We start from the raw sequence: 25,711 nt of genomic DNA, 5'->3' as shown, positions 1-25,711 counted from the left end.
GTTTGAGAGAGACCATCTTCATCCTATGCCTCCCACGGATTGATAAACCTTAGGTCATCCACTTGAGGGAAATTTGCTACTGTCCTACAAACCTCTGCACTTGGAGGCCCAACAAAGTCTACAAGAAGAAGGTTGTATAGTAGACATCAATGAATGAGAACATAGTTTGTTAGTTTTCAAGAAAGTTTATGATCTATACTCTAACATGTGAATAGCTTGTTACTTGATCATGAGAAGTTTTATGAGTTGAGCTACTGTTATGATATATAATGATGCTAGTAAAGGTGATTGAAATTATCATTGGTCAAACTTCTTCACTTTCTAGCATTCACACTTCATAAATTATTTCTTTTATCATTTACCTACTCGAGGATGAGCAGGAATTAAGCTTGGGGATGCTGATATGTCTCCAACGTGTCTATAATTTATGAAGTATCCATGCCATGTTTTTAATATTTTTACATAATTCTGGTATGATTTGATTAGAACTAACCCGGACTAACGCTGTTTTTAGCAGAACTACCGTGGTGTTGTTTTTGTGCAGAAATAAAAGTTCCCAGAATGCATTGAAAATCAACGAAGAATATTTTTGGAAAATATAAAAAATACTGGAACGAAAAGCTACCAGAGGGGAGTCCCGAGGACACCACGAGGGTGGAGGGAGCCCCCCCCTAGGGCGCGCCCCCCGCCTCGTGGACTCCCCGTGGGCCCCCTTGACGTGAAACCAATGCCAACCCCGCCTATAAATCCTAAAAACCCGAGAAAATAAGGGAGATCGGAAGTTCAACCGCTGCAAGCCTCTGTAGCCAACAGAAATCAATCTAGGCCCTCTCTGGCACCCTACTAGAGGGGGATATCATCACCGGAGGCCATGGGGGAGGATCTCGGAGGGGCCATCATCGCCATGGAGGCCAAGGACCAGAGGGAGAACCTCTCCCCATCCTGGGGGGAGGCCATGGAGGAGGAATCACAAGGGAGAGAACCTCTCGTCCTCTCTCTCGGTGGCACCAAAGTGTCATCGGGAGGGGAATCATCACCGCGGTGATCGTCTTCATCAACATCACAATCCTCATCTCTTTTACGCGGTTCACTCTCCCGCACCCCACCGTAATCCCTACTTGAACATGGTGCTTTATGCCACATATTATGATCCAATGATGTGTTTCGATCCTATGATGTTTTGAGTAGATATCCTTTGTCTATGGATTTATTGATGATCTAGATTGGTATGAGTTGTTTGTTTTATTTTGGTGTTGTCGTATTGTGCCCCCCGTGTCGCGCAAGCGTGAGGGATTCCTGCTATAGGGTGTTGTAGTACATTCATGATTCGCTTATAGTGGGTTGCTTGAGTTACAGAAGCATAAACCCAAGTAAGGGGGTTGTTGCGTATGGGTTAAAGGGGACTTGATATGTTAATGCTATGTTTTGGTTTTACCTTAATGATCTTTAGTAGTTGCGGATGCTTGCTAGAGTTCCAATCATAAGTGCATATGATCCAAGAAGAGAAAGTATGTTAGCTTATGCCTCTCCCTCATATGAAATTGCAATAGTGATTACCGGTCTTGTTAACAATTGCCTAGGACAATTCCGCACACCGACCCATCATTATTCCACACTTGCTATTTATAATACTTAAGTAATATATTCTAACTTTATGGTAACAACGCCTACTTTTATATTTTAGCTCTCCGATATCATGCAAAGTTATCCTCTTCATACCCATAACATAGTTTTATTTCTCGTTTCTAGTTGGAAGCAAATGTTCAGTGACGTAAAGTTGTATCAGTGGCAGATAGGACTTGAGAGAATATTGATCTTAACTTTAGCTCCTCATGGGTTCGACACTCCATACTTATCACTTCCACCTTAGAAATTGCTATGATAATTCCCTGCACTTGGGGATTATCAGCCACCTTCAATCTTTCATGATTAACATCTCAAAAATATATGTATTGAAATCCTCCAAATTTCCTTTAGAAATCGTTCTAAGTTTGTCATTGTAATCATGGGTAAAATTAATAACAAATTGAGCTCCATTGTGGTAAAAATTAACAGGAAAGGAGCATCACCTCGATGTATAGCTTCTCTATGAAAGGAAATCATCTTAGGAATCTAACAACTTCATCCAGATTGGGGCCGACAGATTGTAGTGCCAAGATCTTCACTGTGCACAGAGGCCGGGTCAAGCTTGTGGGAATCATTTTTTGGATGACAGACGAACATATGGATCAACAAAAATTAGAAAAAAAATTGTTGTCCAATGATATATAAGAATGAGAAGAAGAATAATGTTGTACCTAAATGGATAACGATCTAGTAACAAGTTCGTTGAATTCAGCACACGAATAGCCCAACACTATCAATTTTGGTGCATGAATGACCCTGATTCTTGCTGTACCTAATTTATCAAGTACATACAATCTCTCGAGGAAAGGCACATTCTCAATAACCATATCATGAAACACCTCAACTGACAGCCTTGGGCGGCGCCAGCAATGCACATAAATCACATGGACATTCATCGAGGTGATGTGGAGGCTACTAAACCCATCCATCGCCTGAAGATGAAGATACTAGAGTGTTGTACAGCCGATGAGCAGGCGCTACAAATCCTCCTTCATGATGCGGACGGAGCTCGAGGTGCTTAAGTTTATGGAGATGAAAAGGGTGCATGACATCAACCAGGGGGAAATGCACCGCCTGAATGTAGCACATCACAGCGTGGGCGTGGGGCGGAGCACGGACAGCGGTAATGAGTGCGTGCGTCCAACATGAAAGTTGGGCTCCTCGAGCCTATCTAGGGCTGGGGATGGGAACCAGTAGTGAAACCTGGGTGTCGGTGTCAAAACCGGCGGATCTCGGATAGGGGGTCCCAAACTGTGCGTCTAAGGTTAATAGTAACAGGAGGCGGGGGACACGATATTTACCCAGTTTTGGGCCCTCTCTATGGAGGTAATACCCTACTTCCTGCTTGATTGATCTTGATGATATGAGTATTACAAGAGTTGATCTACCACGAGATCATAGAGGCTAAACCCTAGAAGCTAGCCTATGATTATGATTGTTCTTGTCCTATGGACTAAACCCTCCAGTTTATATAGACACTGGAGGGGCCTAGGGTTACACAGAGTCGGTTACAGAGAAGGAGATCTACATATCTGAATCGCCAAGCTTGCCTTCCACCTAAAGGAGAGTCCCATCCGGACACGGGACGAAGTCTTCAATCTTGTATCTTCATAGTCCAACTGTTTGGCCAAAGTATATAGTCCGGCTGTCCAGATACCCCCTAATCCAGGACTCCCTCAGTAGCCCCTAAACCAGGCTTCAATGATGATGAGTCCGGTGCACAGATTATCTTCGAAATTGCAAGACAGATTCTTCTCCAAATTCTCCAGAGTACCTGTTGTAACGAGCAGTGTCCGACTTCCCTTCAATATTACACTCCTCGACTTCTGTGCCGCAATTATGGCTATCTCCATGTATCGAGCGAATGCGAGAAGTCGGGGCATTTTTACATTTGCCACCCTGACCATGTAAGTAAATCGTCTAGTTAAAGAGACGGGGATCCTCAGATCCAAATCATACCATCTCCTCCCAGTGAGTTTTCATCCCAAGCGCGACCAGAAAAATCCATACCACCATGGTCGGTTGTCGCGGTTCCTGCTCCCGTAGCACTAGGCCAGGTGATTGGGAGAAATGTTCTGTCCCCCACAACCGGTTAGTAGAGCTGCAGACCAAGGGGTTTCTTCCGCCTGTGTACATGGTCCCCGTCCGAGCTGGACTAACCACTTATAATGGCGGGGAGCAAGCGGAGAGCTATCCAAACCCATCCAAGGGAGAGAGGGTATGCTTCGTCCCCTATTTGTTGAGGGGACTCGGATTTCCAGTCCATCCTTTCCTCCGCGGGCTCCTAGAGTTCTACGGCCTCCAGCTGCATAACTTCACCCCAGCCTCCATATTGCATATCGCAGGCTACGTTGCCTTCTACGAGCTATTTCTGGGTTGCGAAGCCCATTTCGAGCTGTGGAAGAGGCTATTCTGCCTCATACCCCACACTCAAGAGGGGTCGGTATATCAAGTGGGCGGAGCCGAAATATGGCGCATCGCTGGGACCGGATACCTATCCAGTACCCCGAAGAAGATGTCCGAAGACTGGCCTTCGGAGTGGTTCTACATGGAGGCTGTCCCTCTTCCGGACCCTATCCGGAAAGGCCTTCCCGAGTTCGTAAATGCTCCACTGAAGAAACGCTACAACTAGCGCCCCAGGAGCCCTCAGGAGGTAGATAACAGAGAGATCCTATTCCTGATGAGCATGATAAATACGCTGGCCAGATCAGGACTGACAATAATTGAAGTCATGTCCATATGTATACTGCGGGGAGTGCAGCCACTTCAATATCCGGGAAAACCCATGTGGCACTTCAATGGGGAAGATGATGCCACCCGCTGCGGCCGTAAAGGCCCGGACTCTCCCGCCGCTCTGGCGAAGATACTGTCTGATTTATACAAAGGAGAAGAGGAGGAGTTCATCCGTATTAAGCCACGGGATGGGTTCTCCATGTACAACCCCCCAAGCTGGGTGAGTCACTATCTTTTATTCCAGTCTTTCCTATATTTTTAGCACGAATGCTTACTTCTTCAATTCATAGCAGAAACTGCGAAGGGCTATGAAGGATGTCGATAGCCCATCCCCATAGCCGGAAGACCTCAACCGAGCTCTCGACCCCGGACTCAAAGAAGATCCGGACACATTTGTGGAGCTTGTCGACGGGATATTTTATCAGTTAAGCTATGATGGTGTGACGGTGGCCATTACAGCCGATTATCCAGGCCTACTCCCTATATCCCAGGTAAGTAAAGCCAGAGTCCGGACTTCCAAAAAGGAATCCCTCTTTATGCTTCACCCACCGCATATGTATTGCGCTTTACAAGGAAGGCCATCGGGGCGCCAAGCCAAACCCGCAGTGACTCGCCAACAAGGGGCACCGAAGCCGGGTAGACTTAAAAGGAAGGCGGTCAGGACCGAGACGCCGTTGCAAAGGTATGTTTAAAACCCTGTCACGAAATTATAATTGTTAAAGTATAACAATGTCCATTGTATTTGACAGAAAAAGCACTCACCTGACTATATCCGAAGAGCCTGCCGGTCACGCCTCCACCAGCCGGACTCAAGGGTGGAGGTCAACACGGACGATCCTCCTACAGAGGATGCAGATAGATTCTCCGCTACAAACTCCGAAGCGGAGAGCGCCATGAATCATAGGAGTCGACGGGCCGCACTACGCGACCCTACATTCTTTGAAGGGGCGTTCGATGCCTTCAACTCAGGGGACGCGTACATTCAGGCTGCTCAAGGTGGCCTCGCCAGGGCCACTAACAAGTACATAAAGGATATACAGGTAAGGAAATTTGATAAGTATGTATATCGGTAGCCCCTGAGACTTGAAGCAGTTGGCACAACTGATTTAAGGATCGTCGTGTGCATAGGTTCTGACAGAGAAAAATACCCAGTTGTCTAAAGAGCTGGAGGAGTGCAAAGCCGAACTGCGGGCAGCTCTTGACGTAATGGAGGAGTCTACGAAGGCCCCATCTGGTAATATTTGCTTTCAACATAAATAATGTCATGGCATGTACCAGTTTTAGTATTTAGCGTGAGTGCAGTTCTAATAATAGACTCTGCAGACAATCCCGGAGGCAATCCGGAGATCATACCAGAGGGTGAGCAACATGTTCGGTGACAACTAAAGGCTGGCGAGCGTGTGCTTACCAAGGTTATAAAGGAGAAAAATGCTCTCTAGGACGCGAACATCCGACTGGACGTCGAATTAAAGGATGTTCGGGGCCAGCTTGTGGACTCCGTAAAGGAGAACAGGAGGCTTCGGCGTGGCATATTCAGTAAATGCTCTAACGAACCATTATAATGTTTGGTGGAGAAGCTTGCTAACAGAATTATGTCTGTAGGTATGTTAACAAGTCGTCCCGATGAGGAGATGCCTGGGTCTGCCGCGATCTCCTGCAGGAGCTCTCACAACTGCAGGAACAAGTTCGGCAGGTGATGTAGGGTATTTCCCAAGCCTTATGGCCATCTGTCTCCCTGCCAGGAGGTATGGTTGAGCTTGTGGAGATTCTCAAGGGAGCGCGGCAGCGCTTCGGATTATGGAAGATATCAGCCTGCCGACAAGGCGCGGGGGAAGCCTGGGCCATGGTGAAGACACGAGGTCGGACCTGTAGGGTCAGATGGGAAGGAGATCCCTGTTCGTCTGGTGTATGACCAGGTAGCATTAGCCTCTAGGTATTCCCAACAGGACTGTAGGCTAGACAGCCTATTGGATGGTATAGAGGAAGAATTTAGCCAGTCTAGGTGACTTTGTACTTCAAAGGACACATTTGTCCCTAGCCGGATTGTAAATCATTTTTCTTGGCTGACCCTTTCGCTTTGACCTCCGGACTCGACAGTCCGGAGTGTATCCGAATACATGCTCAGTTATGCAAAATCCGGGGTACGCGTGGAAACCAGGCGTAGGGGTCATAAGTGCTTGAACAGAGAAGTACCCAACTAGTTATGTTATATTACATGGGTAGTAAGAAACGTCTTCCAGGGAGAATAGTTCCGTTAAGGGTTTCTTTCCCTGGGTGTGCATGCATTAATGTGCATGTCCGGACTGCAAAAAATAATGCATGATATAAACATCTGGGGGCATGTTTTTGTAATAAGTAAAACACATCTTTTGTTCACCGACTGAATATTCCCTTAAGAATGCTAGCTTTCGGCTTCACACGGTCTGAGGTACACATCCGGCTGACCCGACAGTAACAATCGCAGAGGTGCTCCCCTTATGCCCTAGCCGAATTAACAGGAACATAGGGCATAAACACAAGAGCCAGGCAACCCAGCTTGGCCAAAACTTAAGTCATATCGATGCATATAATGGTGAAAAAAAGCACATATGGAGAAATGACGCATATGTGGTGGCATAAAGCCCAGAAGATAATTTATATTAAGCTTCTGTGTAAGAAGCCCCTAGGTATACTGAACACACATAGCGTGGCAGGAATGTGCGGTCGAAGCGCACATAAAGCATTTTAAGGCTATATATAAAAAGAGAAGAAAGAAATGAGGAGGGTATATATATATATAAAAAGATAAACGAAGATAGGGGAACGAACACAGAGTTTGGCACTAGGCATAGAATCTTTGGAGTCTGGCCGTGTTCCATGCGTTCGACTCGAGTCGGTTTTCCGATGCATCACGCAGGCGGTACGCCCCTCCGGTGAGAACTTTGTCGATGATGAACGGACCCTCCCACTTGGGCTTGAGTTTGTCCTTTTTCTTCTCCAGTAGGCGCAGAACGAGTTCGCCAATGTTGTAGGTTTTGTCCCGTACTTCTCTGCTTTGATACCTTCGAGCCTACTACTGATAAAAGGCGGAACGGGCCTTCGTGACGTCGCGTTCCTCCTCCAGGGCATCTAAACTGTCCTGCGGATCCAGCTTGTCTTATTTCTCTTTGTACATGCGCACTCGAGGTGAGTCATGAATAATGTTGCAAGGCAACACCGCCTTTGCGCCGTACACCATAAAGAATGGTGTGTATCCGGTGGTGCAGTTTGGCGTGGTCCGCAGCCCCCATAGTATGGAGTCGAGCTCCTCGACCCAGTGCGAATCTGATTCCTTCAAGGATCGCACTAGTCTGGGTTTGATGCCGCTCATAATAAGACCATTTGCTCGTTCGACTTGACCATTTGTTTGGGGGTGATAGACAGAGGTGTAATCGAGCTTAATACCCATATTTCCGCACCAGGTTTTCACCTCGTCGGCTATAAAGTTGGAGCCATTATCGGTGATGATGCTGTGGGGGACACCGTAACGGTGTACGACTTTAGATATAAAGTCTATCACTGGTCTGGATTCGGCCGTTTAAGTCGCTTGGCCTCTATCCATTTGGTGAACTTATCTACCATGACCAACAAGTATTTTTTCTAATGGCTTCCTCCTTTAAGGGGTCCAACCATATCGAGCCCCCAGGCCGGAAAGGGCCAAGTTATGGGGATTGTTTGAAAAGCGGTAGGAGGCATATGGCTTTGGTTGGCAAAGAGCTGGCAACCGACGCAATGTTGGACAAGGTCCTGTGCGTCCGCTCGGGCTGCCGGCCGGTAGAAGCCTGTACGGAAGGCCTTGCTTACAAGGGCACGAGCTGCGGCGTGATGGCCACCGAGTCCGGCATGAATTTCTGCCAAAAGTTGCCGTCCTTCCTCTTCGGAGATGCACCTTTGGAGCACTCTAGTCGCGCTTTTCTTATAAAGCTCTCCCTCGTGGACCTTGTAGGCTTTAGAGTGTCGCACAATGCAACGTGCCTCATTTTGGTCCTCCGGGAGTTCTTGCCTATTTAGGTAGGCTAAGAAGGGTTCTGTCCACGGGGCTATTATAGCCATAATTACGTGGGCCGACCGTGTTATTTCGGTGGCAGAGCCTCCGATTATGTCAGAGTATTCGGAGTCTGGGGTTGTCTTCGGATCCGTACTGATATTGTCGGTCTCCCCTTCCCACACTACGGATGGCTTGAACAGCCTTTCCATGAAGATGTTGGGTGGGACGGGGTCGCGCTTAGCGCCAATGCGGGTGAGGATATCCGCTGCTTGATTGTTTTCTCTTACCACGTGGTGGAATTCGAGCCCCTCGAACCGAGCTGACATTTTAAGAACGGCATTGTGGTAGGCCACCATTTTTGGGTCCTTGGTGTCGAAGTCTCCATTTATTTGAGATATTGCGAGTTTCGAGTCCCCACGCACTTCTAGGCGTTGGATGCCCATGGAGACCGCCATCCGAAGACCGTGCAACAGAGCCTCGTATTTGGCTGCGTTGTTGGAATCTGTGTATAGTATCTAAAGTACGTATTGGACTGTATCTCCTGTGGGGGATGTCAGGACAACGCCTGCCCCTAGACTAGCCGGCATCTTGGGGCCGTCAAAGTGCATGATCCAATTGGAGTACGCGCCATACTCTTTAGGGAGTTCGGCTTCTGTCCATTCGGCAACGAAGTTAGCCAGTAATTGCGACTTAATGGCTCGTTGTGGTTTGTATGTAATGTCGAACGGGAGGACCTCGATAGCCCATTTAGCAATCCGGCCCGTGGCGTTGCGGTTATTTATTATGTCATCGACTGGTACTTCGGAGGTCACCGTGATTGAACACTCTTGAAAGTAGTGTTGTAGTTTTCGGGATGCCATGAAGACCGCGTATGCTATCTTTTGATAATGTGGGTACCGTGATTTGCATGGGGTGAGGATAGTGGATACATAGTATACCGGCTTTTGAAGCGGGAACTTATGTCCGTCTGTCTCTCGTTCGACCATGAGCACTGCGCTTACAACCTGATGTGTTGCAGCTATATATAACTGCATGGGTTCACCAATACTTGGTGCGGCCAGGATTGGATTACCGGCCAAGAGGGCCTTTATTTCTTCCAGTCCGGCTGTAGCCGCATCCGTCCATTCAAACTGGTCGGTGCGTCGAAGAAGGCGATAGAGGGGTAATGCCTTTTCTCCTAATCGGGAGATAAAGCAGCTTAAGATAGCCACACATCTAGTTAATTTCTGGATTTGCTTGAGGTCTGTTGGGGTAGCCAACTGTTACAGAGCTCGGATTTTAGCCAGATTTGCTTCGATTCCTCTATTGGAGACGATAAAACCCAGGAGCTTTCCGGTAGGTACGCCGAAGATGCATTTTTCCGGATTGAGCTTGATGTCATATGTTCGAAGATTGTCGAACATAAGCCTCAAGTCGTCTATTAAGGATTCAACGTATTTGGTTTTGATGACCACGTCATCTACGTATGCCTCCACTGTTTTGCCGATTTGTGTTTCCAGGCATGTCTGAATCATGCGTTGATAGGTTGCACCGATGTTTTTGAGCCCGAAAGGTATCGTGTTAAAACAGAAGGGGCCGTATGGAGTGATGAATGTCGTTACGGCCTGGTCGGACTCCACCATCTTGATTTGATGGTATCCGGAGTATGCATCGAGGAAACACAATGAGTTATGTCCTGCGGTAGCGTCGACTATTTGATCGATGCGGGGTAGAGGGAAGGGATCTTTTGGGCAAGGCTTATTAAAGTCTTTGAAGTCGACGCATAGGCGCCAGAATTTGTCCTTCTTTGGTACCATCACTAGGTTTGTTAGCCAGTCCGGATGTTTTATTTCTCTGATGAATCCGGCCTCGAGTAGTTTGGCCAGTTCTTCTCCCATGGCTTGTCGCTTGGGTTCTGAAAAGTGCCGAAGAGTCTGCTTGACCGGCTTGTATCCCTTTAGTATGTTTAGGCTATGCTCGGCCAGCCTGTGTGGGATGCCTGGCATGTCTGAAGGATGCCAGGCGAAGATGTCCCAATTCTCGCGCAAGAACTCTCGTAGAGAAGCGTCTATTGTGGGGTTCAGCTGTGTCCCGATTGACGCTATTTTTGTAGGGTCCGTTGGGTGGACCTGGAATTTGACTATTTCGTCCACTAGTTTAAAGGAGGTGAATTTGGGTCGTTTGTCGAGTATCACATCATCCCTGTCCACTGTGGAGCGTAGTGCGGTTAATTCATTGGCTGCGAGGGCTTCGGATAATGCCTCAAGGGCCAGTGCGGTGGTTTTGTTTTCAGTGCGGAGTGTTATGTCCGGATCACTGGCTAGAGTGATGATTCCATTGGGCTCGGGCATCTTGAGCTTCATGTACCCGTAGTGGGGTATAGCTTGAAAGCTTGTGAATGCCTCCCGCCCCAGAAGGGCGTGGTATCCGCTGTTGAACGGTGCCACTTGGAATATGATTTCTTCGGACCTGTAATTCGCCGGCGTGTTGAATACCATGTCCAGTGTGATTTTTCCTGCACATCGCGCCTCCCGACTAGGGATTATTCCCCTGAAGGCCGTGCTGCTCTGCTCAATGCGGCTCTTGTCTATTTCCATCTTGTTAAGAGTCTCCTCATAAATGAGGTTTAATCCGCTGCCGCCCTCCATGAGCACTTTAGTAAGCCGGAAACCATCCACAATTGGACTAAGGACTAGCGCGGCCGGTGCCCGGACTGTTCGGAATTCAGGCTCGTCACTGGCATTGAAAGTTATAGCCATGTCATTCCATGGGTTTATTGCTGCAACATGGCAGACTTCGGCGAGGCTTCGGAGCGCTCGCTTACGCCTGTTGTTTGAGGCGAAAGTCTCGAAGACTGTCAGTACTTTATTGTTATCCTCCGTGGGATGGAGCTCTGCAGCATTGTTAATGAGGAGATCCTCGCTGCTCTTGGCCACTTGCCGGAGTACCCAGCATGCTCTAAGTCTGTGTGTTGGTATGGCGTCCGGTGTGCTGTGGATTTTGCATGGCCCGTTGGGCCATCTCTCCAGTACGGTTCCACGCCCTGTGAAGGGCTTTGGCTTCTTTGTAATTGGATTGGGTGGCTTACGAGAGTGCACCCTTTTAGTTCGGACAGGGGATTTAGTGAGAGCCGGAGGGTCCTAGAATTTCATTTGGGTTTTCCAGGCACTTTCCATTGCACAGTACTTCTGTACTATGGTGGCCAAGTCGGCAAAGTGTGCTATGTCACGGCGACTTATGGCATTGAGAATTCCCTTGTCCGTGCAATTATTGCAAAAGAATGAGATTGCATCTTCCTCGTGACAGTCCTTGACCTTGCTCATTACAAGGAGGAATCTGGCCCAGAACTGGTGTATTGTCTCTTGGGGATCTTGTCTAATGTGGGAAAGATCGCCTATATCTGGGTGGGTGGGTAGATTTAAATCTGAATCCTGATCCGATTTGAGACCCAGGGGCCAAGGAGTTCCTGGTCTCGACAGTTCGGACTCCAGGATGTTGCCCAATTTTTCTGGCCCGCTGCCGGATTCTAAGTTCGGATCCTGGGCCATGTCCTCCCGTAGACGGGTATCCGGCTCAGAGAGCTCGGGAATCCGGACATAGTTCGTCCTCAATATAGAGGAAGAATCGTTGTGTTGTTCCTCCACCACCGCTATCTAATGGGTGACTGGCGGAGAGTTAATATCCCTTTGGTCGAGTTTAAGCTCGATCCGATCATAGTCCGTAGCGACTCCCAGGGCGGCGATGCGATCGAAGAGCTCATTGAGGGAGGAGAGCTCTATTGGATCCATCTGCTCGGCAAATTCCGAGCTGGCGTGGAGGCTGTTGTTGATGACCTGAGAAGTCATCATCCGCGTGGAGGCCGAACAGGCGATCATGACGAAGCAGCCTTGCCGGAGAGTCTGGACTACAGCCAGCGTACCTCCGGAGGTGATGTTGTCCTTGACAACAAGGTGAGCCATCTAATCTTATGGTGACGGCACAGTGGAACTCTCAATGAAAGCACCAACGTTGGTGTCAAAACCGACAGATCCCGGGTAGGGGGTCCCGAACTGTGCGTCTAAGTCTAATGGTAACAGGAGGCGGGGGACACGATGTTTACCCAGGTTCGGGCCCTCTCTATGGAGGCAATACCCCACTTCCTGCTTGATTGATCTTGATGATATGAGTATTACAAGAGTTGATCTACTACGAGATCATAGAGGCTAAACCCTAGAAGCTAGCCTATGATTATGATTGTTCTTGTCCTACGGACTAAACCCTCTGGTTTATATAGACACCGGAGGGGGCTAGGGTTACACAGAGTCGGTTACAGAGAAGGAGATCTACATATCTAAATCGCCAAGCTTGCCTTCCACGCAAAGGAGAGTCCCATCCGGACATGGGACGAAGTCTTCAATCTTGTATCTTCATAGTCCAACAGTGCGGCCAAAGTATATAGTCCGGCTGTCCGGATACCCCCTAATCCAGGACTCCCTCACTGGGCCCAGCCTTGTAGTGGGGATTGAACCTGCAGAAAGCAAGGCGTCTAACCGGCCCAGGGTGCATGGCGAGGACGTGGGACACTGTATCCAGACGTTGCTGCTCTCTGCTTCAGAACTCGTCATCGATGATGTGGTCGAGGGGGACGTATGCTAGATGGGGCACCACCGCCGCGAGAGGACAGTGGTCCACATGCCAGATTTGATGGGGAGGTAGGATATGATGGTTACCAACATCTCATTGGGGAGGCTGCTGATGAAGTCCATGTTTGTCGGAGCCTCTTGTGATTCTGTCCCCAACTGCCCCCGCTTGTTGACCGGGTCATCCTCCCTCTCGCACCAGGCGGCGATCCTCGGCGGCGGTGCTTGTAGATGAGAATGGAGGACTGTTCTACATACCTTCCCGAGGCGACCGAAACAAAAGTCCAAAACCAACAATAAATTGCAGCACTCGTGGCTTGCTTCCCGATATGGTGAGCGTGCACGGCGGACTGCTCGCATTCATCCCGTCTAATCAAACAGCTGCCTGCGGTAGTAAATGGTTAGTTGAACGCCCCCGGTTGGACTAATACGACCGTTTGCGATCAGCTATTTGTTAAAAAATGCCTAGAAAAATCAATGTATAAAAAGGCGAAACAAACCCTGAATAATTTCATATTTTTAGCACAGTTGCATGTTGGCTCTATAAAATAAATTAAGGCGGGAAGAGACAACGTATCTCGTTCGCACACAGATCAAGTGACCAAGTTCCCTATCGGAACCATGAGGCTTCTTGATAGAAGCTCTAGTTTGTATGAAAGAAAATATGGGTCAAAGCTGAGTTGAAAAGGGTAGCAATATGTAACTCCAGCTTACAAAAGGTACAAAAGAAGGAGGATTAATTATTCATCAAGTTTACAAAAAATCCAGATTGAATAGGACAATAACATCTAACTCAACCATAGTTTTTGGCAGTCACAATCAAATGGATTGGTCTGATCCATAAATCAAGTTCCTGAGGCAGAAAATCTACCGGTACATGAATACAAGTTGTTGTAAATAGAAGCCGAGCACGTTCAGAAGCCCTTTTGTCCACCTGAAACTTCTTTTTATGTTGTTCAATGTGTCCATCCGTGAGAAAGTTTTTGTTAAAGAACCTAATCCTCACGGACAATAGTACTCTCGCATTCAACAGGGAGAATGTGACAAAGCTACTGTTTGCATGGTTGGATGCATATCCCTTCTAGCGTTGTTGTCCTCAAATGAATGTCATGAGAACTGAAAAAATCCATGTGCTTCTTATGCCACCAATTGGTTATACCTTTTTGTCCATGTCCTTTTGCCTAAATATACATGAAGACTGAAAATAGTTAATGTCTAAAAAAGAGTATGTTGAAAGAGCGACAGGTGAACGGTTAATTCTAGTAAATTATATCAATGTGCTTGATATCATCACCTCTATATATAAATTCTCCAGACATGGAAAGCATCGCAGCAAGCCGATAATCATGTTCAGATCAAAGCACCACATACTAATATGTAAGGTCTTGACAAAATCCAGCACCATTGATAGGGTATCCATGGACAAACTCTTCATCGAGCATAGAACATAATATTTGTACCAAAAGTGTACTCCAAAATTATATAAAACTTATGCGCCCAAATGAAAAATGCATCTTATGACTACAAAGGTGTTGATGATATAAAACTTATGCAGACAAATGAAAATGCAGCTTATGATTACAAAAGTGTTGATGATAATATACAGTACCTGAATAAGTGTGGAGCCAACCACCATCTTGTAACCTTCAAAGGCATCGGGAATTACACCCAAGGTCTCGAGTTTAGGGGAAGGGACCGCAGTTATTTGTGAAGGTGCATAATGATAATCAAGGAGCAACCTTTGGAGTGAAGGGGCGTATTTGATGATGATCTCCTCTCCTTTAAAGAAAATTCCAATGCTTACAACATGAGGCGACTTTATTTGGAGAAAACAGATGCGGATTTCTTTTCCAAAAACAACAGCAAGCACTCTAGGGCAGGGCAGCAAGAGTGGATGATGTTGTGCACGGAGGCCTCCGACAGATCGACCAGCACAAGCGTGAGATTATTTAGCAGTGGGAGTCGATGCATTGGTACCAGATTGTCTGCTAGATGGCCCCGGGACAAGGTGGCGGTGTGGAGAGAGGAGGAAAACCGTGAGATGGGCATCGATGGTGAGGGCACAGCTACAATGCTTGGTGGGAAGCTATTTGCATAGTAATGGTAGAACTCAAGATGCTCGAGTTTTTTGAATAGACGGGATGTCATCCATGCATCCACAGTGCAGGGTATGTGCAGCAGGCAACATGCCAGGATGCATAGGCGTTGAATGGAGCCCTAGTGGGAGGAGATGATGGCTCCGTGGAGTTCAAAATCATGAACGACAGATAGCCGGCAACGGTCAAGATTAAGAGGAACGGTGCGCCATAGAGTGCGCCACCGAGATGCGAGGACCTATGTGCGGCAGCCATCCTTGGTGGGGAGAAGGAATATGATCTCCCCAAGGATGGCGTCTAGGAGACCATTGATGTGGTCCGCCTGATATTCTACGGGTTCCTCGGATCCAGGGGTGTGGTCGCTTCTGCATGTGCTACCGGGTGTAGGATCTACAGCCAGTGGCACCGCTGGCCTGAGCCTCATCTTTTACATACCAATCTGGAAAAAAATCATAAACATACATGTAGGACATTCAAAACCAATTCTCAAGATCTGGAAGAAAAAAGTCACAAACATATATGTAGGACATTCAAAATCAATTCTCAAGATCTAGCTATGAATTATTAGCATGCACGCTAACCCTAGTCGGATATTAGCAAAAAAATCATTTGTATAGAACAAACAATTAATCACTAACCATAGATACCATTCAAACAATCAATACACTACACGGATCTAATGAATCTTACTCTGATTTCATAGACTGGGTGAACATAACCATAGGATTTCTATTCCCAACAAAAGAAGGGGGGACTAACCGATTTTCCTTCAGAGTCAGAGTCATTGCCGGAGTAGCTGTGGACCTCCGGCTCTGGCTGGGGAGGCACGACGACGATGACAACAAAGTCAAGGTCTCGCTGCTGCCCGCGCAAGACCTTGTCTGCAACGACAACAACCTTTGTGCCCAGCTTCGTGCGTTGCACGGGTGCTTCACCAGCCTCGGCGTCGCCATTCCCTCCGATGGTATGCTTCGGCAAAATCCTAATACACTCCATGCGGCAGTGATAACTGTGGACGGGGGGTGCAACCGCCTATTATGACCAGTGGATCGGGCGTGCCATTAATGTGGAGAAGAGGGAGCAAGGTGGGCAGCGGTCAAAGGGTTGGCTCACCTGCTAGTGAGCCTACGCAACGGATCGCTGGCATGCCCAGCGTAATTTCACACAGCTACTAGCATGCCCCCGGTGACACTGCGTAGCGAACACGTGCATGCCTCGGCCTCCTGGTCTTCCTGGACGGCGGACTACTGGCATGTGCCTCATCAACTCACGCATGCTCGTACAACACACGGGATGCATGGCGACACGTATTATATTGATTTTTACTTTTGATGATTAATTCTGCCTCTTTATTGCTTAACCTAAGCACAACACGTAAATTGTTGGTCTGATGCACATGGTTCAAATAAAGAGTCCGTTTGCGATATTGGTTGCTAATTATTGATAATTTTGTGTCTGTAAGAAGATTATATCAAAACTTGTCTCAAATTTGGAAAATATATAATATCACGGTCTATTGGTGTCCATATGACACCATGATAAGTTTCATGAATTTCAACTTAGTATTGGATTTACTAGATTTTAAAATCAAGATTCTCGATGTTAGAAATTTCTTGCATGGGTGTCGGTGTCAAAACCGGCGGATCTTGGGTAGGGGGGTCCCAAACTGTGCGTCTAAGGCTAATGATAACAGGAGGCGGGGATACAATGTTTACCCCGGTTCGGGCCCTCTCGATGGAGGTAATACCCTAGTTCCTGCTTGATTGATCTTGATGATATGAGTATTACAAGAGTTGATCTGCCACGAGATCGTAGAGGCTAAATCCTAGAACTAGCCTATGATTATGATTGCCCTTGTCCTACAGACTAAACCATCCAGTTTATATAGACACCGGAGGCAGCTAGGGTTACACAGAGTCGGTTACAGGGAAAGGAATCTTCATATCCGAATCGCCAAGCTTTCCTTCCACGCAAAGGAGAGTGACATCTGGACACGGGACAAAGTCTTCTATCTTATATCTTCATAGCCCAACAGTCCGGCATACGCATATAGTCCGTCTGTCCGAGGACCCCTTAATCCAGGACTCCCCCAGTAGCCCCTAAACCAGGCTTCAATGACGATGAGTCTGGCGCGCATGTTGTCTTCGACATTGCAAGGCGGGTTCCTTCTCCGAATACTCCAAAGTAGATTTTGAATAAGAATCGTGTCCGGCTCTGAAAAATAAATTCCATATACCATCATGGAGAACATAATGTTTTCACGAATCCAATCTGCCGACAGCTTTTATGACAAGACCTTACGTCATTATCCAGCCGTTATTTCATTTTTCTGGCCTACTGCTTCACGCTTTGCGAGGAAGTTTTATTGGCATGTCTTGTCGAAGTGGAGATCGTGTCCCCTTATTACGGGATTCTCATCAACACGGGCGTGGGTAACCCAACCATTCCGTTGGTACGATTCCCTGGGAATAGGCATATTTTAAGGCCACGTAGGGGACGCTTGATATTCATCACCTCTATAAAGAGGCTAGGATTTGTCCTTCTTTCCTCTACGCTAGTCCCTTCCTCCCCTCCTACCTCGATTTCTAACACCCAAGAATCAATCCGGTCGCTTTGAGGTTCCAACCATGTCCGAACACAGCCTTCAAGGCTGGTGGATGGCATGTTCTGTCACAGAGGAAGACATCTTGAAGCTCAGGGAGGCAAGATATTTAACCGTGGAGATCCACCACAGGCTCCCCGCTCAAGGGCAAGTTATTCCTACTCCCAGATCCAATGAGAGGGTCGTGTTCATCTCTCACTTCCGTCGAGGTCTTGGGTTTGCACTCCATCCCTTTGTTCGAGGGGTCATGTTTTCTTACAGGCTAGATTTCCATGATCTAGCCCCGGACTCCCTTCTCCACATCTCGGCGTTTATCACCACATGCGAGGCTTTCCTCCATATTTCCCCACACTTTGTCTTATGGCTCAAGACTTTCGAAGTGAATCCGAAGGTAATCAACGGGGAACAAGCAGGGTGCGGAGGCGCTTCAATAAGCAGACTTACCAACTCCACCTGGCCAAAGGGCTACTTTGTAGAATCTTCTGACTTATGGCAATGGGAGTGGTTTTACCTCACCGAACCCCGCGGTACAAAGCGGGTTGCCACTTCTGTGTTTCGGTCTGGCCCTCCACCACAACTCGCAACATGGATCAACAAGGGGCTGAACTAGGGATCTACAGATGAAGTACGGACACTTCAAAGCCGCATTTGGAACCTTATTGAGAAGGACACCAGTCTCATGGATGTAATCCAAGTAATGCTAGTCCGCCGGATCCTACCCTGTCAGCGACGCCCTCTTTGTATGTGGGAATTTAATCCGAAAGGTCCACAGACTCTTCAGCACTTCTCCGGCATGATGCTCAAGGAGATGTGGAAATTATTCTTCGGCGCACGAAAACAGTGGTTGGATACCACAAAAGACATTGGTACTCCAGTAATTACTCCATCCCCAAACACGACCCAGTGAAATTATTTATGACAACATACTGATAAAACTCTATCCGGTCAGGGCTGGCTAAAGAAGGCAGAAAGAATCAGGTGTTCGGCTCCTCTTCCCGAGGATACTGTCGATCCGTTATTAACAAGGATGCTGGCTCTAGTGCCGTATCAAGTGCCGGCGGGGGAAGAAAAGGAGAGGAGTGGGGAGGTTAAAAGTGACCTTCATGCCGGAGGTACGTCACACGCCGTACCCTGGGAAATCAAAACTCCCAAGTCGAAGGACGAATGGGGAGGAGAATCTAACATTCCCTCCCCCCATGGGAAGAAGAGGGCCACCCCCGAAGACCTGAAGGCAGAGGTCTCCAAGCGGGGGAAAGGATCCCTATCAAGGGCCCGTATTTGGGAGGCGATATTGCCGCACAATGCCCACAAGGGGGGCAGCCTCTAACCGAACCGTGAGTGAACAAATGTGTTTAATAAACATACCCCGTTCGTTTCATGTTTGTGAAGGTGATATCTAAATCGCATGCTTTGCAGTTCAGCCTATAGCCTCCCTCAACAATCTTCATCCTCGGGGGATCTTCTTTCGGAGATGATGGAGAGCGAAACGCCACCTCCTACTTCCCCGCCCCATAAGGCGGACGACTCCGAGGTGTCGTCTTGGAGGATCTCTCCTAATCCAGAAAGGAGGGCCAGGCCGGAAGGTGACTCTTTGGCCGCCCGAGGTCTAGGGTGTTCGGCTCCTAGAGAGACCGACAACAAAAGCCCTTGACTATCCGATATGCAACCGGACGTATTGACGGGTCTTCGGCGACAAGTGCCAATCTCAGAGGAACATCGTACCTTAATGGGTACGGTGATTAAGAGAATTTCGTTCGTGAAAAGCGGATTGAATGAAGCCTTTACGAGTATACTAAGAGGCTTTGAGGTACGTGATGTGACATTTTTTAACTGTACCGTAAACGCAAGGTGCACTATGTATAGTAGCCCCTGAGACTCTTGTTGCCATCCAAACGAGGTGACCAGAGGATCAAAAGATAAATAATCTCAGGTAATTTTTTTGCCAATTTGTACATAGGGGGCTGCAGCCCCGGCCACTGCCCGGGCTGCCGAATTTGCTGAACTGAAGCGACAACTTGACGTAGCGGATGAGGACATCACGCTCGTGAACAAGAGGCTTGACGAGGCGCAAGGTATGTCTTTTGGGCAGTCAATGACTATAAATAGGAGCAAGATGCTAGAATTTATAGTATGTTTGACTGCAGATGGTGCTGCCGTCGTGGAGACCCTTCGGGCAGAGCTTGCCCGGGCTAAGGAGCAAGCCAGGATAAGCAACGCGGCTACAGAGAAGGCAGTTGGTGAGTTAAAAGCCGAACAGGCTTCTCATCGACTGAGTGAGGAGAAAATATCCAACATGGTGCTTGAGCTAAGGGATGCCGCTAGCCGATATGAACTTCTCGAGAAAGAGAATCAAGCAAAAATGGCTGACCTTGAGAAGGCCTTGCAAGCGGCAAAGGAAACCCGGTCCGAGGCCATAGCGGCACGGGAGGAGATCCAGCAAGCCGGGGAGATCGCGGCTGGGAAGCCCTTTTTATTGCAAACTAAGTTTGGCGATCCCAAGTATGCCCCGCTTGATCAAATGTGGAGTTCTCCAGACGCGTATTTGGACTTGTCAAAGAGTGCTGCTGATGTGATGTAGTTTTTCCATGCCCAAGAAGGCCATGAAGCAGAAACTCTTTTCTGGTCACAATTTAGCATGCCAAGGCGTCCGTTGCTATTGAATGAACAGATGGCCGAATGGGCCGAGCTCCACAGGATATCCGGACTTGCCATGAAGGCTGTTGTAGATTGGCTCTGGCCGGAGGGACCAACTGCGAAGAGTTATTTTGGTTTAGTGCAATAGCTTACTCGTGCGGTGCCGCATATCACCGCTGTCAAGCGGTCAACGTGCATAGAAGGTGCACGGATGGCCCTTGCCGGTGTAAAGACATACCTGGCAAAGATGAAGGCCACCGATATTGCAGCCGGGGGTCCACCCGGGGGTCAGGACACACCAGAGCTCTATTTTGAAGAAGTATTAGAGGGTTCCCGCTTGATAGAGGGCCAGTGCTCGAGAAATATTATGTTCAAGTAACATGTATCCGGATTGTAAAAACAATGCTTATGATAACGAAGGTTGTGTTTATACTTTTGCCCGTGAAGTATTTTAGTGCCTCTTATGCGGCCGTTTTATGTATATATGTATATAACATGAAAGATTGCAGTCGTCGGCTTCAGCCCCCTCGCGTATAACATGGGGGTGTTCGGAAAAGCACTTGATCACACTTGAGCCAACGTCTTGGTCCATTAAGGAGGTGTTAGTGCGGCGCACTAGGCAATCGGACTATAGAGCTTTAACACTTTCACTTAGCCATAGGAGTTTGAAAGTGGGGCTAATATATAGCCCCTGGTATGTCCGCGTTTATCTGAATATGGCGCGTTTACATACATGACCAGGAAACCGGTCCTTCATTAATGTGGAGGAATCGCGAAGATTCCGCTGAGTCATCGAGTGGTTGACCAGCTCTCGCTGTATCATGACAGTCAATTTTCGGCTTTCTCTACTGAGGTGCTCGTCCGGATGAACCAGGGCACAATCGCAATAGTTCTCCCTTGGCCGCCTTAGCCGATAGAACGAAACATAAGGCAGCAAACACAGGAGCCGGGCAAACCCAACTATTTACCCAAGACATGATTTAGAGCTGATGCATATAAGGCCAAAAATCACGACGCCGAACACTCCCTAAGGTATTCGGACTTTTCAATATATACCGGGCTGGGTACAGCCCCCGGTAATGAACCCTGAATTCAAGGCATGTGTTACGACCCGGCGTGAGGAGAGAGCGCCTGTGGTGAGAATATAGTTCTCAAAGCACACTGTTGGCTGCTTCTATAACATCCATCTTGGTACGGTGAATCGTAAGTTCGCAAGTACTGCCTATATCTTTCCTGGGCGTTTTATATGCCAAGAGGGTATGGAACAACAAGAGATAATAATAAGAAAAAAGGTTTACACAGGGTCTTAATCTAAACAGAAACCTTGAAACGGGGCCATGCTGCACGTCTGCGCCTTTGTCTCTGTTGTGTCGTGTCTTTGAAGGGTATATCATGATGGCCTGTCTGAGAAAAAGAAAGAACCAGGTAAAAGAATATGGTACGGCCGTGGGTATATTTTTTTTGGTTTTGATGAACCGTGAACTATAGCTTCTTGAGACCGAATAGGGTCAAGAAGAACTATAGACTTCTTAGGTGTAGGGTGCCCCAGCGCTACCCAAGGAATTTTGAGTGTATATTTATGTATACGGGAAAATAATGGAAGTCTTCTTGTGGGGCGATCTATGGGGGCAGGGCAGCTAAACAAGCTCGGGTTTATTTGAGCTGCTACACATAGGAGTGCATCGAACACGTTTGGCTATGTCCGCGGTCTTGAGGACCGATGAATTGCTTGGCTTGAAAAGGCCACTTCGTGCTTCGGCTACTAGAGCCACCGCGTATTAGGACGGCTTTGAAACAGGTGAAGGCCGTTCGTCCGAGTAGTGCATGATAGCCACTTCGGAACAGAGCGATGTCGAAGTTTAGCTCTTCGCTTCGAAAGTTATCGGGAGAGCCAAAGAGAACGTCCAATGTTAGAGAGCCCGTACAGCGGGCCTCTACACCTGGTATTACTCCTTTAAAGGTAGTGTTGCTTTGCTTCATTCTTGACGGGTCTATCCCCATCTTACGAAAGGTGCCCTAATATATCAGACAGATACTACTGCCCCTGTCCGTGAGGACTCGAGTGAGGTGGTATCCGTCAATTATTGGGTAGAGCACTAAGGCAGCCAAACCCCCGTGATGGATACTAGTCGGATGATCCCTGCGATCGAAGGTGATCGGACAGGCCGACCATGGGTTCAATTTGGGGGCAACAGGCTCTACAGCATATACGTCTCGGAGTGCGCATTTGCGTTCCTTTTTTGGGATATGAGTGACATAGATCATGTTCATTGTTTTTACCTGCAATGGAAATTTCTTCTGTCCCCCCGTATTTGGTTGGCGAGATTCCTCCCCGTCATTGCTTTGGGGTCCCTTCCCTTTGTGTTCGGTGTTAAGCTTGCCGGCTTGCTTGAAGACCCAACATTCTCTATTGGTATGATTAGCTGGTTTGTCGGGGGTTGCATGAATCCGGCATGACCTGTCTAGAATTTTATCTAGGCCAGATGGACCATCTCTGCTGTCTTTCAGTGTTTTTTCCATTGACCGGGTCTAGAGCCTCTGAATCCGGTGTTTACCGCTGTATTATCTGGGCTTTCATCATTGTTTTGATGTTTGTTTTTGTTGCATCGTGGCTTTCCATCGCCATCCCTGACTTCGGATGTGCCAGGATCGCTGGTGCTGCTACGGGCCAACCAGCTGTCCTCTCCTGCACAAAAGCGGGTCATGAGTGTAGTTAGGGCTGCCATTGTCTTCGGCTTTTCCTGGCCGAGGTGTCTGGCTAGCCATTCGTCCCGGACATTGTGTTTGAATGCTGCTAAGGCTTCGGCGTCCGGACAGTCGACGATTTGGTTCTACTTAGTGAGAAATCGGTTCCAAAGCTTACGGGCTAACTCTCCGGGCTGTTGGGTTATGTGACTTAGATCGTCTACATCCGGAGGTCGGACATAGGTCTCTTGGAAATTGGCCCTGAAAGCGTCCTCAAGTTCTTCCTAGCTTTCTATGGAATTTTCGGGAAGGCTTTTCAGCCAATGTCGACCTGGTCCTTTTAGCTTGAGGGGTAGGTATTTGATGGCGTGGAGATCCTCTCCACGAGCCATGTGGATGTGAAGAATAAAGTCCTCTATCCACATTGCAGGGTCTGTTGTTCTATCGTATGCCTCGATGTTCACAGGTTTAAACCCTTCTAGAAATTCATGATCCAGCACCTCATCGGTGAAGCATAGGTGGTGCATAGCACCCCTATACTTGGCTGTGTTGTGGCATGGGTCCAACGGTTGTAGTGTTCGGTGTTGGTTCCGAACTGGTAAGTGGCCGGCATATTTGGCTTGATGGCCTTGATCCTGTGCGGGAACACGTTCCCTGGACCCATAGATGGACCTGGTTCTGCCGGCCATTTTATCCAGGTCTTCACGTAAATCGTGTTTCTGGTTCTGGGTTGCAACCTCCCTTCCTTTATGGGGACGGGGTGCGGTTTTGTTAGCCGCTCTATCTCGGCCACGAGGTGGTCGGTCTAGTTGATCGGCCGTATTGCTATTCGGCGGTATGGGCATGATATCCTCATCGTCGAATTCGGGCAGCAGTTTGCGTTTGGGGTAGCTCTTTGTTTGGCGATTACAGTCGTATTTTTCCTCGGTGTCGAGCACTTCTTTCCATCTACCATTGAGCGTATCCTATGCGGCTTTAAGCCATTGCTTCTACTTCTTCAAGCTCCTCGTGGTGGCGATAAGTCTCTGGTGGAGGCGCTCTTGTTCCAATTGTTTTTCCGGGATGAAGAATGCATCATCATCCAGACTGATCTCCTCTTTGGAGTCAGGTTGATAATTGGTATTCGGCATCGCTGTGATCGGACAGCGGCCCCAGAATATGTTCATCGTCTCCTCGCTCGTCCTGCTCAATTGATGGGTCTGCGGGGTTTTAATTGTCTTTGGCATCGTCCGGAGTGCTATTTTCTCTGGTGCCGACATCGCTGCTTTTACCATGGCGTGATTTAGAGCGGCGCCGCTGATGTCGATGCTTTGGCTGCTTCTCAGGAGGCTTATCCTCAACTGGATCCTTTTTATTCTTGCCATTGTCTTCTTTGGGTGTATCCACCATGTATATATCGTATGAGGAGGTGGTTGTCTAGCGCCTTGTGGGTGGTGGTTCCTGTTCTTCTCCGGCATCATCGTCCATACCGCCGATGTCCTTGGAGTCAAAATCAAGCATGTCAGTCAAATCATCAACAATGGCTATCAAGTGGATGGTGGGTGGGCAACGAAGCTCTTCATCGTCCTCTTCCCACTCAAGCTGGACATAGTTATGCCAAGAATCTCTTGACAAGGAGAGGGACTTTAATGAGTTTAACACATCACCCAAGGGTGAGTGTTGGAAGATGTCCGTGGAGCTGAACTCCAGGATCGGCTTCCAATCAGATTCGATGGGTGCGGATACACGCGGTTCGGAGCTTATGGATGAAGACGAGTCCGAGGCTCTGATGACAGATGCCTCATTGGAGGTCAGATCTGTGTTCGGCTCTAGCACCGCTGAGTCTGTGGCTTTCATGGCGAGGTTGAGCTTCCCGTCCTCGGATGGCGTGCTCTGCTCTGGATTTAGGGCTAGAGCGGTTATAGGTGCTATCCCCTGAGCATGGTTCGATGGCAGATTTAGGTCATGTTCATCGTGGCGGCAGGGTGCAGCTGTCGTGGGCTCGAATCCATCGAAGATCAAGTCTCTGCGGATATTGGCGGTGTAGTTCAAGCTTCCAAACCTGACCTGATGGCCATGGGCGTAGCTACCGATCTGCTCCAGATGGCCAAGCGAGTTGGCCCGTAGTGCGAAGCCATTGAATACGAAAATCTGTCCGGGGATAAAAATCTCACCCTAGACTGCCTCATTGTGGATGATTGAAGGAGCCATCAAGCCTTATGATGACGACACAGTGGAACTCTCAATGAAAGCACCAATGTAGGTGTCAAAACTGGCGGATCTCGGGTAGGGTGTTCCGAATGGTGCGTCTAAGGCTAATGGTAATAGGAGGCGGGGGACACAATGTTTACCCAGGTTCGGGCCCTCTCGATGGAGGTAATACCCTACTTCCTGCTTGATTGATCTTGATGATATGAGTATTACAAGTGTTGATCTACCACGAGATTGTAGAGGCAAAACCCTAGAATCTAGCCTATGATTATGATTGCCGTTGTCCTACGGACTAAACCCTCCGGTTTATATAGACACCGGAGGGGGCTAGGGTTACACAGAGTTGGTTATAGGGAAAAGAATCTTCATATCTGAATCGCCAAGCTTGCCTTCCATGCAAAGGAGAGTCCGGACATGGGATGAAGTCTTCTATCTTGTATCTTCATAGCCCAACAGTCCAGCATACGCATATAGTCCAGCTGTCCGAGGACCCCATAATCCAGGACTCCCTCAATGTGGACTAAAGATGCACTCAGCGACA

This window comes from Triticum aestivum, chromosome 6B (genome assembly GCF_018294505.1).
Source record: "Triticum aestivum cultivar Chinese Spring chromosome 6B, IWGSC CS RefSeq v2.1, whole genome shotgun sequence".
NCBI lineage: Eukaryota > Viridiplantae > Streptophyta > Magnoliopsida > Poales > Poaceae > Triticum > Triticum aestivum.
Note: the sequence above shows the minus strand (reverse complement) of the source record.